The sequence below is a fragment of the Cupressus sempervirens genome, chromosome 1, assembly GCF_028749045.1.
Source record: "Cupressus sempervirens isolate cs-2001-9-10 chromosome 1, ASM2874904v1, whole genome shotgun sequence".
Taxonomy (NCBI): domain Eukaryota; kingdom Viridiplantae; phylum Streptophyta; class Pinopsida; order Cupressales; family Cupressaceae; genus Cupressus; species Cupressus sempervirens.
In genome coordinates, this window is record NC_143118.1 from 683,493,731 (window position 1) to 683,505,492 (window position 11,762).

General features: G+C 32.9%; 1 pseudogene; it reads left to right on the forward strand.

Annotated features, from left to right (window-relative positions):
• Positions 1-516: 516 nt before the first annotated feature.
• On the forward strand, positions 517-4,779 carry LOC149579755 (UDP-glycosyltransferase 73B4-like; annotated as a pseudogene).
• Positions 4,780-11,762: the final 6,983 nt, after the last annotated feature.

Genomic DNA, 11,762 nt, shown 5'->3' on the forward strand with positions numbered 1-11,762 from the left:
CCTAGGTGGTTAATAAATAAATAATAAAAAATATGCATTAACCTAAGTAAACTTAAGTAAGTGTAAATAGTGAATAATTATTTACACTAGAAAAAATAAACTAATTTATGCACACTCAAAGCGCATCAATAATATAAGCATATTTTATATATCAATCTATAATGATGTCATGTTGAATACGAGTCATCTTATAAACTATATTGATGCCATGCTCTAATGAAGTTTTCTAAAAAGGAAAAAATGTTTTGTTTGCCTAGTCTTAGGTTAGTTATGTCACATTAATTTTTGTATAGTTGATTAATAATTAGAAAATAAATTAACATCAATAACATTGGGAACAACATTTTATTTAATAATTTTTATTTATTCAATATTAATTTTATTTTTCAATTAATTTTAATAATGTCAATATTAATTTAGATATGGGAGAGTTGTTGTTTCCTAATAAATTTAAATATGTAAGGGTGAAACTGGAGATTCCTATCCCCATCTCTTACCTTGCGGTACCCTATTGAGATGGGGTATTATATTTTTATGTAGTATTATTAGCATTTGGGCCTTTTATCTATCAAAGCAAAAATAAATGTTAATATTAATTATATTTTAGATTCTTCTTTAGATATCAATTTTAATAAATTCAACAATTATTTTTTATTTTTTATTTAACTGTTTATTAATTTAATAAACTTATAGTTTTATCACTAATTATTTTTATTAATATTTAAATTTGATTTATATATACTACACTATCAAATATGAGAGGCTTTCAAGAAAATGTAATTGCCATTGGTAGAACCAAAATCTAAAGACTGTGCCAACATCCTCCCTAGGTTGCCTCACAATGGGAGCTTATTGACATCCATCAATTACCTAAAAAAATACAAAGATGCAAAGTCTCCAAGCATAGGCAAGACATGTGCATTGTTGACCATAATTCCTCAAAAAAATGTCATTTTATGGAATGCCATGACTATAGGATATGGAAGATGAACACTCATAGACAAGGCATAGAAGCATATTAGCATAGAAATGTTTGATCTCATACTCTTTCATTTTCCACTTGAAGTACTATTTATGAATGTTTCTAATAATTATCCTACTAGTAATTACTTTCAGTACCCACATGGTGAGACAAATTGGAGAGGAAATCTTTTAATGGAAATAAGAGGTTTTTGTTATGTTTTCAAACTAAATATTTTTTTATTATTTGATAAGTTTCTTTTCATAAATGTCTTTGAAAGGAATACATACACTACAAAGTACAATTGTGAGATTTTGAATAGTCATGGCCTAGGTTTTCTTTTATTTTTCCTTTGACTTTATGGCATGTAACATTGTGTGTTTTAGAGTTCTTGACATGTGTACAATTTTGAGTTTTGTGGGAAATGTTGACTTTGGTATTCTTCCACATGTTGGAGGTTTTTAAGTATTTAGTGTTGTGCGTCTCCAATAATGATAATCTAATAATATAGATAGATAACAATGTCCTCATAATTTTCTACAACCTTTAAAGGAATCACCATATACGAGGGAAAATAACATCATTACATAGAATTTGAAACTTCTAAAGTGAACCAACCAAAATAGAGAGAACAATAATCATTTTTGTAAAAAGGACTTTAAGGAATTATTATTTTTAAACCTCTAAAAATATTCTATTTTGATTGGGAAAAATCAAACAAGAGAACAAAATATTTCACAAAATCATGAAAAAAACTTATGTACTTCCAAATAGCAGATGGAAGGAAAATTCTGATACATTAATTACACATAAACAAACCATAAGGAATGAAATCACTAGAAAATGTTTCACGCTGAAAAACAAAAGAGAGTGTAGTCTACTCAAAGAAATGCAAACTAGCAATCATTAAAAGTTTGAGATCTTTTACTCACTAATAACTATACGTATACCATTCTCAAACAAATTTTAAAAATTAAAACATTTTATAATAGTTGATGATATAAGTTATACTAATTTTTTTAATTCTAGGAGAAAGGTAATTTAAGTTAACAAAAGTATCTCATGTATTTTTTATTAACATACTAAGTTGTAAAAGAAGATTAAATATATAGTTATACTAGTTAAATCAATCACAAATAGTATTTACACATTGTATTTGTTGACTAAAAAGTTAAATAAGAAGTTAAACTAATAAAATCAATTTCAAATATGAGGGTTCATGGGAGTTGGCCTTGTCCTCAAGATGCTAGTGATTTTTGGTTTAGTCATTCTTATTATTAGTTCTCTTTAGGCTTAAATGCTTCTACTATGTATTTTTGGCTATTGTGAATACAATCTTAATTGTGCTACCATTTGGAATCATTTTCCTCATATGACTTTTCTAGGTTAGTGTTTCTGTTATTTATGATTTTTCTACTCACTGGTTTAAGGGATTCTAACTTTATGCCAACTCTTCATATACAATTGAGTGGGATTTTGGTCATTATTTGATTTGATTCTATTGTCAAATATGATTACTTTCCATATCAAGTATTATATTGCTTTTTATATTCAATCTTATTTCCTCTAAACATATGTATTTACCTTTCACTATTTCTTACTCTCAATGACATCACACTATAGGCAGGAAATTTTATGCTTGTGCCCCTTATTAAAAAAATACAATTTGTAGAATCATTATCATGAATACGGAGTGCTAGACTTATGGTCACTCTTTTTCAATAATATTTTCCACTTTTATTTTGCTTTTGGTGGAGTCCACATAGGATGCTCTTTGATTCTATGAAATATTCCTATTATTATTCACCCCCATGCCATCCGTTTGGATTGGTATTTTATACCGCAACTATTTTTATTTTTATTTTTATGGAGGGTTCAAAACTGTGAGGCAGCCCAGCGAAGGCACAAGACCTGCAAGCTACCAACCAGTGAAGGCCACCATTTGAAGATTTAGGAACTCAAAACTAACTCAAGCCATGTCGTCATTGATTGAGAAACTAGTGATATTAAGATTCGAAATGGTATAAGCCAATTTCAACCCATCAAACAAATTCGCTTCGTCAGGCGTGGCGAAAGAGATTGGGGCCCGGGGTCGGTAGGAAAACATTTTCTTTTGCGTGGGAAATACGCTGCTTCAAATGTTTCAATTTTTTAAGGAAGAAAATCCGATCGAATAAGTAAAGGCGAACGAATTCGGTTGGGTAGATTCGTTTTGGTGTGCAAAGATGAATAGAAGAGAGACCTCGCAAAGCTCCTCGCTTCCCATGGCCTCACCGTCAGTTATGTCACAACACCTGCAAACGTCTCACGCCTGCAGGGCTACCTTGATAAAGCCCCTGATAATGACGCTCTCGATATTCGCCTGATTGCCCTTCCCCCTCCCCTCGTGGAAGAAGGTCTTATATTCCAACTCGCAATGAAGCTTCAAGACCCTTTTGACATTTGGATGGAGCATCAATTTCACCACCAAACAGTAGCAGCTCCTGTTCGTATTGTCTACGATATATTTATGGGCTGGGCTGTCGACACCGCCCAAAAATTCAACATTGCCAGTTTTCTGTTCAACACCTACAGAGCCTTCGCAACGAGTCTGCTGTATTCCCTTTCGTGTTCAATGCTTGACAACGGCTTGGAGAAAGATGAGGAGGACGAGAGCCTCGTGGTGAGCTTCAATATGCCGCGTACCGTCAGTGTTACCTAGATATTGGCAAAGGATCGGGAATGCTGGTCAATACTTTCCATGCGCTCGAGCCTTTGTATGTCCAGCACTTGAAAGCCTTGACTGCTAAACCAGTTTGGGCAATAGGCCCTGTAAATCCCCAATTCGTATAGAGGGGAATATTATGTTTACCTAGAGGAGCGGAAAATATTATGACGCGAGGGAAAATGGCGGACATCAATGAAAAAGAGCTGGTTTCCTGGTTGGATTCCTGTAGTCCGCGCTCTGTAATTTATGTTTAGTTTGGAAGCTTTATTACCTTGCCCAAAGAGCAAACACATGCCTTGGCCAGAGGTCTGGAAGCTAGTGAACAGCCATTTGTATGGACTATTAAAGTAACCCCAAAGAAGGAACCAGCGTCTTCAAGTTTTGATTCAATAACTGATCAAATTAGCGCATTTCTGCCAGGGGGCTTTGTGGAGCGAACGAAAGGGAGAGGGTTAATCATATGCGGTTGGGCACCCCAACCGGTAATTCCTTCTCATCCCTCGGTGGGTGCCTTCATAAGCCACTGCGGATGGAATTATTCGCTGGAGAGCGTTTCTCTTGGTGTTCCAATTCTTGCATGACCCATGTCTGGAGATCAGCACTTCAATTCTAAGCTTTTTGCTGAGTTGGACGTTGGAATCCTTTTTTGCAAATAAAGGCGAGATTCCGAAAGAGGAAAGTATAAAGAAGGCTATCACAGTGGTTCTGCTTGGAGACAAACGAGAAGAGATGAGAGAGAGCGCTGAAAATTTGAAGTTGATGGCATCAGATGCTGTCAAGCTGGAAGGATCTTCTGCCACAGATTTGAGAGCTTTTCTGAGTGAGATGCACAAGTTAAATATCAGATCAAGAAAAGATAAGGAGGAGAGGGAATCTGACTCTTGATTAGAAATCTCGAGTAAAACTTCTATCACTTTTCTAAATAATGGTTCTCTACCGTAGTCTGGTTTCAATTTTCCGTTCCGTTGTCTCTAATATGTTCAACCTAAATTTTATGCAGCACTATTAATGAGTCCCTGGCCCTGCCTTGCAGAGACCCTACCTTTTGCTATGTACCATCTTTTACCCTTGCAAACTTTGCGAAGCTACATATAAAATGAATGGTTTGTGAGATTTTGTGGTTTCCTGAGGATAGATAATTGTGGAAGCAATAGAATGTTTCTATGTAAATTACTTCGGTAAAATCTTTAGGAAATGGCATAAAATGCTTGTAAATGCCATCTCGATTTGATTCCCCACCATGACATGGGATGCGATTTTTGTAAAAAAAGGGTTTTTCTATTAACATCTGGAATCTTGTTGAATCTTCTTTTTTCTCGAAATATGACAATTTAAGTTTTGGATACATAAGTGCAGAGCTTTTAATTGACAATGTTTTCCCATAGAATGGTCTTTGACATTTTTTCTTACTTCTTGTTCCTCTTGTTTCTTTTAAATAGTGTATCTACTTAGGGTTTTCTATATGGAATATAATGGATGCATCTCTGGCCTTTCTTAATTTTCTGATATTGGGATTACAATTGTTAGGGTATTTTTGTCACTAAAATTCAGTATACTATGAATGTCTTTTAAGTGCTCTATGCATTAAAAAAAATAGTGGATAAACATGCAAGTTTTTGGTTTGATTACTTTGTCCAATGATTTCAGATTAATTGATATTCCTAAAAGTTTTTCTTCACAAGGTAAAATCAGGTTTTTCTTCACACAAGTCTAAAATTCCATTAAAATCGCTGGGCTAATTCCAAAACTTTTTGAAGTTTCTCTTTGAAATAGTGTAATTTTGGACTCAAGAAATGGATGGTAAAGATCTTTTGGATTTTTTTCATCAATTTTGCATCATTTTCAATGTTTATGGCTCCTCAGTGGCAACAAAGTTAAAGAGATGATATGTCTTAATGATTACAAACTCACTACTTAACTCATGATTCAAGCATTACCAACTCAAATACTTAAGAGAGGAAAGATAGTACTAGAACACAAATACAAACACATTTAAGACACCGATGAATTTATTATTAATATTAATATTAGTATTAATTAGTTGATATTGTTGGGTGATGCGACGCGCTCCCCTACCCACAGGTGGTTAATTATGTGGTGTTCCATGTTCACTAACAGTCATGGCTTTTGGTGCAACGGCAAATGGGCCCCACAATTGGTATCAGAGCCTGGTTTTGGCTTGGTCATGGGTTCAAATCTCCCCGGTGCCTTCCCGACCCGTGTAAGCACCTGGTATGTGCGTCGAGGGGGAGATTGTTGGGTGATGTGACGCGCTCCCCTGCCCACAGGTGGTTAATTATGTGGTGTTCCATGTTCACTAACAGTCATGGCTTTTGGTGCAATGGCAAATGGGCCCAACAGATATGCTTTCCTATTGAGGTTGCTTGCAACTGGAAATTGTCTCACATCATCAAACGTTTCCCTCTATACAATTTGCAGTCATCGTTAAGCAGTTTCAATCACAGGTTTTATTTAAGATTTTGCATTAACTAAGTGCGAGAGTGTAGGCTAAGTGGGTGAGGGTAGAAAGTGTGCTCTCCACACACCCACTCAGTGAGTGTGTTTAATGCATTTATGGGAGTACACCTACTTTGTGTGTTCATTCAATGCATGTATGGTAGCTTAATGGTTTCAACTGCCCATTACCATGCATCCCCTCATGTCTGATATTGAGGTTTCCATCAAAGAGGTAGAGTGCACATAGGCTAGCGTTATGGAGATAAATCCTAGAAAGAGGGGTAGGAAGCCTGCAAATGGCAAAGAGGAGCGATTGACTCATGTGGAAGATGAGAGACAAAGATGAGAGAAGTTGAGTGAGGGGTTCTATGTACTAGGTGCGGTGGTTTGCAATGCATCTAAGATGAAAAAAGCTTCTATGTTGGTAGATGTTATTGCTTACATTAACAAGCCTCAAGGCAACACTAGTACATTTGCACTTATTTTTTGACCAAAGGAATGAATTCCTTTATTTTTTGATTTCCATCCCTATATTGGTCAAAAATTTCCTAAGTATTCTTAAGTTGGACAAAATTTTGACCAAATTGGGTCATAACCCTAATATGTTAAAAGTATAATATAGTAGTATTGGTCAAAAAGTATGTTAAAATTTAATCTTTATTCATGTAGGCTTATTGTCATATCATTATTTCATTCCTGTGTATAAGGGTATGATGGAAATTTGCAAGTATTGGGGCTTCATGGGTAACACACAATTGATTCTCGTAGGTGGTCCAACTACTAATTCAATGAGGTCTCCCTTGAGTCCCTCTGCTAGAGCAAAGATGAGTCAAGATATTCTTCGAGTAGAAGAAAAATTATAAGCACTTGAGCAACAAAGAAATCATGGTGAGTGGAACCCCTGCTTTGGTTTCTTTGCTTGCATAATGCCTATGTCTTTACAATGATACAATGCTAATATAATTGTGCTATTTTTATGTACTTTCATAGATTCTTAAAAGCCACGGGCTTAAATCATTAATTTTCAAGTAGGGGAGCTTCAGAATCTTTTACGAATTACTTGGTATATCTGGCGATGTGGGGTTAGATGATATCAAGTAGGCATAGCGGCAACTGGCTAGAAAGTATCATCCTAACATGTGTCCTCTTGAGCATGCAGAGGAGTACCAAGAAGTTTTATTGAAGTGCAAGAGGCTTATGAGACTCTCTTTGATCGTAGGAGGAAGAATTTATATGATAGTCATCTTGTAATGGGTTTGCCTCTGGAGCTTCTGGAAACAAGCGCATTTTCAAAACAAATTTCCTCAGAGAATTTCCACAAGAGGAAAGGGCATTAAGCAAATGATTTTTTTTCTTGTTTGATGACATTTTTATTTTTAAAACCTTCATGTTGCTACTGGAGTATTTGCTATGGTATGCGTTGATGTATATTCAATGAGTATAGGTACACTAGCTTACTTTCTAGTTTTGTGATGCATTGATATATATGCAAAGTGGCATTTGCATGCCTACAATGTTGTATTATAGGCTATAGTTAACATTCTAACTCAATGAGTGTTTGCAAATTAGTTTTATGCCTCAATTTGTGTGTTTTATACTTCAAATTCTGGTTTTCTGATATGTTGATATATATTCAATGAGTATATATGCAAAGTAACACTTTTCATGTCTGGATTTGTGTGTTATGTAGCTAAAATTTATGGTCTTGTGATGTGCTGATAAATATTCAATGGATATATGCAAGTTATCATTTTTATTTGTAGTTTCTAAATTAGATTGTGTGTATTTTTAAATCAAAGGTTTAGAAAGAGATGTGTAACAGAAGAGATCCATCATTTTTATCTCTAGCAGTCTAGCTTTGTGATGTGTATAAGTGCATTAGCATTTTTATGTTTCAATTTCTATGATCTATAGTTTCCACAAGAGGTACATGAATTGAGCAAATGAATTTTCTTTTGTTTGATGACTTTTTCATTTTTTAAACCTCCTTAAGCTAAAGGCATTTTTGTATTTTTGGTTTAAAAATCCATTCAAGTAGAGCCAATGGATTGGTTTATTACTTCTACCCTTGTGTTCCTACTGGTTTTGTGTGACAATTATCTATCAATCCTGATTGCATATTTGAATGAAATTCAATGTACTTACTAGTTTTGGTTTCTTTAGACACCTAAATTCCCATTCAAGTAGATTCAATGAATATCAATTCTCTTTTCTTGTTTTTTAGTCCTAAAATCTCAATCAAGCAGATTTAATAAAAACTCTCTTTGGAGTGGTCACAAGAGTGAAAATAGATTTTTTCTTTCTGATCGTTCAGATCCACTCAATCAAACCTAATAATTTCTTGATTATTTATTTTCTTTAAAATCTATATGAGGCAGGTTGATGATGACAGCATTATTAATGTAATGCCCTGCCAAGGGATCCAAAGAATTAATCTAGAATTTCACTAAGTTTAGTAGCATTTTTTTTTATGAAAGTAAATACCACATATAACTAATGCACAATAACAGAAGCAATAGTAGTGTCCATCTAAAATTAAACATAACATACATAATAGATTACATTCTTTAAGATCCCTTAACGTTGAATTACATACATGAATCCATTTAGTACAACATCCACATGAAATAATAATGATAAGTCCAATGTTTATACATTACATTTCAAATACTCAATCATCCACTGTACATATCATAGGGTATGACAAGCTCAAAAGAATATACATACATAGAATAAGGTATATCATCCTATTCTAATCCATGATACATCAAAGTAGATATTATCACATGATACACATGATACAACATCATAGAAGACATATACATCCATCATAAAGATCAAACATAATAAACTAAGTGCATGATTCCTCCCAACCATTAATAACATCATTAGACCATCGTGGATCCTAGTCATCCCTCCATGTGTAACATTCCAAATCATCGAAGAGATCATCGGTATTACATAGTAGGAATGTCACTCCTAATATACACAACATCATATGTAGAAAGTAATCTAACATGCAAATAAAAGCATAAGATAACATCATCTAACATATGCTAATCATCAATGAAAAAGGATACATATCCACCATCATGAAGGACGCATCAGCCACGATGTCTCAATGAATCTCAAAATGGTAAGAGTGGAAAATACACTACCACCCGACCGCATAGTACCTAAGTCCCAAATAGGCTATGAAAATCACATAGCACATATCTCTATAAGTCCAGGAATCCTAAAAGTATACTAACTCAAAGGTTCCAAACACAAAATCTAACATCTAATCCCAGAGGCACACAATGGCATGTAGGAACCTACTATGCAAGCGGGAAAGTGTCATTGCAATTATCACGTATAAGTTACCCTGGCAGTTAGCTAAACTCAACGGGTCCATACTGATTTCATGTGGCCACTACTATCCTCTCATACTGATGAGGCATACTATGGAATGCAAGGTCACAACCATGCATTTCACTACTCCCATCCTAGCCTGTACAAGCACTCAATGCATGGGCAAGAACAAAACACTTATCTTTTTAGGTTGATTCAGTTAGTATTAGGTGTGAATGTTATCACTTATTAATCCAACTTACAATGAGTTACCTTGGCAGCCTCTTAAAGCCTCGGCCCCCATTGCAAGCCACTTCTTGTCACTACATGGAGATATCCTACCCTAATGCTCATGGAATCATAAATCTCAAAATCACAAAAGATAATCCATAAAATCATCAAATATGCATAAAAGCATCAAATCTCCATGAGCTAACGTCCATAGAAAATCATGATCACAATAGCTCTCTATTGTCAACTGAAGCATCACTAATAATCAAAAGTATCCAATGATTCTCAATAACCAATATATATATATATATATATATATATATATATATATATACATACATATATGTATATATATATACATACATATATGTATATACATATATGTATATACATATATATACATATACATATGTATATACATACATATATATATATGTATATACATATATGTATATATATTATATATCTATATATACATATATATATATATATATATATATATGTATATATAGATATATAATATATATACATATATGTATATACATATATATATGTATGTATATACATATGTATATGTATATATATGTATATACATATATATATATATACATATGTATATACATACACATATATATATATGTATATACATATATATATATGTATATATATATATATATATATCTCAATCATACTGATCGAAGACTCCAAAAATGGTTGAGTCAAACATGTCACATCATGACATCATCAAGAATAAATCCACATCACAGTCCCATCATGGTGACTAGAAAATGACCAAGGATAACTGATCGATGACCAAAATAATGGTTAAGTAAAGTGTCTCATACATAAGAATCTCAACTATAACAATCAGTAATCACAACCAATACATAGAGCATTCTATCACATAACCATGGTTGGATTTATAAAGATTGAGATTAAAACATCATCATGTCACCACAATCACATAACCCCCAAGCCTCTGGCAGATGTCCTATACTGGTCAACACTAGTCAACCCAAAACCCAAAACAATAGCATAAAGAATACACAATGCAAACACATGTTTTGGTTTTACCAAGTTTACAACTTAAATTTAAAGATAGAGATCTTAGTTTAAGTTTCCAATTTTGAAGAATGAATGGAAGAACACATATATTGTTTTTGGATAAAAGTTTTCCTTAATAGAACTAAAAATCCATTTTCCAATTTAAAATATTTGTTTGATACATCCCCCAACAAACTATCAATTCTTTATTTAATAATTTAAAACAATTAAATTATTAAATAGTTGAAAGTTATTAAAGAGTCACCTTCAATATAAATCATTTATCAAATAATATTAACTTAAATTTATTAATAACATATTTACATATTACATATATACATATATATTTATTTATTTAAATATATATATACATACATACATATGTAAATATATAAATAGTTATTACGTTTCATAAAATTGATTTAACAATTTCGATTGACACCATATTATATAATAATGAGAATCGATTTCGTATAACGTTTGTTTATAAAATTTTTTTACAACATAACATTTTTGCATAACATTATCATTAATTAACCCCCCACCCCAACTCTTGCTGCGTTACGTAGTACCTGCGGTCGTAGGCACTGCGCCGATAGCAGGTACGTAGTACCCCTGTCGCTGTAGACCTGTGACGGCAGGCCTCTGCCTTCCGAAAGTGTGGGGTACAAATCGTGCCCATGGCATTTTAATATATACTTTTTTTAACATTGTTTCCACGCGATATGAATCGCGATGCGATTTATTAAGTTTCCCCACTGCGATTTATCAATCGTTCAATTCGGTGCATTATATATATACATATATATATATATACATATGTATATATATATATATACATGTATATATATACATGTATATATATATACATGTATATATATACATATATATACATATGTATATATACATATGTATATATATATACATGTATATATACACATGTATATACATATGTATATATATACATGTATATATACATGTATATATATATACATGTATATATATATATACATATGTATATATATATATATA